This window comes from Echinops telfairi, unplaced genomic scaffold (assembly GCF_000313985.2).
Source record: "Echinops telfairi isolate 266 unplaced genomic scaffold, ASM31398v2 ScPeMD7_7469;HRSCAF=8507_1, whole genome shotgun sequence".
Taxonomy (NCBI): Eukaryota; Metazoa; Chordata; class Mammalia; order Afrosoricida; family Tenrecidae; genus Echinops; species Echinops telfairi.
In genome coordinates this window covers 52,882,908-52,885,645 of record NW_022111373.1, presented here as the reverse complement: position 1 = coordinate 52,885,645, position 2,738 = coordinate 52,882,908, and the positions used below count along the sequence as shown (strand labels likewise).

Genomic DNA, 2,738 nt, shown 5'->3' with positions numbered 1-2,738 from the left:
TTTTTTAAATATATATATCACCTCTATGAGTGGCAGAGCCTGGGCCACCACCTTGAGTGGATAGATAGATAAATAGATAGATATAGATATATACTTAAGTGTACTTATCTGACTGGATTGCCACCCCCTGGTAACCATATTCATAGAACAGTGTGGATATTCAATCTCTAGGTGGCTAAGGAAATAAGTCAGTGGGCCTTTGCTTACAAAAGACTCGTGTGAGTAGCAAAGAGAGGTAAATGACTGAGAATCTGCCTTGTATGTCTCTAGTACAACAATCAGAGCCCCTGTGGTGTAGTGGTTAAGAGTTGGGCTGCTAATCTCAAGGTCAGCAGTTTGAAACCACCAGCTGCTCTGCAGGAGGAAGGGGACTCTTTCTACTCCCAGAAAGATCGACAGTCTTGGAAATCGACCAGGGTGGGGTTGCTCTGAGCCAGAATTGATGATGCTGTGCATCTGAGGTTACAACAAAGGATGCATGACTCTCATTCCTAAGGCTTATTAAGTAGCAAATATGAATATGTACTTTGATGTTGCCAGAAACTTACTATCTTTAATGCTGAGCCAACTTATCAAGATCATCCTGCATACATCTAAGTAAGCAATAAACCCCAAATGAATGGGAAGCCATGATCGTGCAAGGGTTAACACCCCAGGTTAACACCCCAGAGTAGTCACCACAGTGTTCCTCGAGGTGGTGGCCCAGGCTCTGCCACTCATAGAGCAAAACACCTTGATAACCCTTACCATAGAAATGCCAGTAGATGTTGAAGAGAAACATAATGTGGTCACCAGGCTAGTAAACTGAGAGAAAAGAGGCAGGCATGAATACAAGGCACTTAAAGTAAGGAATGGCCAATGCCATGCATAAAGGTGGTAACAGATCATAAATGGGTAAAGGCTGATTAAATTTTTACTCCTGTTCCTTATTCTTTTTATTGCGGGTCTGTTTTTCAATTAAAACTCTGTGAATAGGGCCTCAAAGCTTATCGCTGGGCTCAGCTCCCCTTTTAGTACTAGTGCTTTTTAGAAATCGAACCCCAGCCTGGCATTTGCCTTCTCGTTTTGTCCACTAGCTAGCATGTGCTACAGTGGGATTAGAAAGCAATGGCCGGCCGGTGATCATAGAGGCAGAAAACGAAAAGCAAAGAATCACCCTGGTCTGCAGGGAAAAGTCCAACAAAACAAAAAATGAGAGTCTGCACCAAGGGTGGAAAAGTAGTCCGAGTGGCACAATGGTTGGACATTCCGCTGCAAAGGGAAAGATGGGCAGTTGGAGCCCACCCAGTGGCTCTGCACATAAGACCTACAGTCTGCTCCTGTAAAGATGACAGGGTAGGAAGCCCAGTGGGCAGCTCTGTCATATTGGGTCCCACGAGGTGGAATCCACTCCACAGCCAATTCCAGAAGACATCTCCCTCGAATTAGAATGTGTACAAAGTAGCCATATCCATTTACATCCATTAACACAACATCCATTTCAAAGTACTATTATACTATAAATTATACTATACCATAAATTCTAAAGAGAAAATAACATAAGAATTGCCTTTTCTTGTCAGCAGGGCCTGTGACTAATGAGGTTAAGAATGCAACAGTGTCTGTATTTAGGCTTCTATGTATGCCCTTTGCCTCCTACTCCTTTCCTCTATTTCATTATGTTTTCCTCCTGTCCCACTACCATGTTCAGCCTTCATTCTGGTTTCAGTAATTCCTCTCAGTTACCTTGCCCTTGGTCACTCCCTACCAGTCCTCCCATCCCCTCCCTGCCATTGGTTTTGAACCACTCGTTGTTCCCTTGTCCCTAGGTTGGCCAACCCTCCTCCCTTCCCCTACCTCCCACATTCCCATGTCCCTCCGGGGCAGTTGGTCCCTTTGTTTTCTTCTCACATTATTTGTCCAGCCTCTCTTATCTAGGTGGACCTGCAGATATATTAATATGTGCATAAAATTGAGGATGGCTTTGATAGCATAGCACCAAAGTGGCACATAAGGACATGGCAATGACGGCAGCAGCACAGACAAGCTAACAAACAAAAAAGCCACTGACTTACAAAATTTAAAACAAGAGAAAAAAAGAAAAAAACAAACAAATAGGCAGAAAAAAAGAGAGAGAGAAAAAAGCCTGTTAGTAGTTCAAGGTCTGTTTGTTGACCTTTAGGAGTGTTTTCCGGACAGTCTGATGGGGTGCCACATCCTGGCCCCAAAGTCCATCCTTTGTACTCCCTCGGGACCTCCTTGCTCTGCTTCCCCCGCCGCTCCATTGCATGTCCCCAGTGTTTTGCCTCAGTTTGGTGGGGTCAGCTCAGTTGCACATCCCACACTGTGTCTCCAATGCTGTCCCATGTAGGGCCATGGGTCAGTGCAGGATGTCGCAATCTCACCGTGGGGCTGGCTATATGGTCCTCTCTGTACATTGGGCCCTCCGAGCCAGGCTATCATCCTCTGAGCTTGGTGGGCCCAGGTAAATATATTTAAGATTATGGGGGAAATGGGCCTAGGTGCATATATTTATAGGTTTAGTAGTAAGGTGGCAGGTGGACATTGGGCCTCCTCGTGTGCATTCCCTTAATATAAGAGCACCCTGCCCAGCTAAACAGTCATTTCATGATACCCACCTTCCCGACATGATCGCTGAAGACAGACGTGTGCATAAGCAAATGTGGTGAAGAAAGCTGATGGTGCCCAGCTATCAAAATATATAGCGTCTGGGGTCTTAAAGGCTTGAAGGCAAACAA

At 45.2% G+C, this 2,738-nt stretch overlaps 1 protein-coding gene across 1 annotated transcript in view; it reads right to left on the bottom strand.

Annotated features, from left to right (window-relative positions):
* The window catches only part of MCTP1 (multiple C2 and transmembrane domain containing 1), a 337,725-nt gene that overhangs the window by 240,404 nt on the left and 94,583 nt on the right, over positions 1-2,738 (bottom strand). The window lies entirely within an intron of this gene.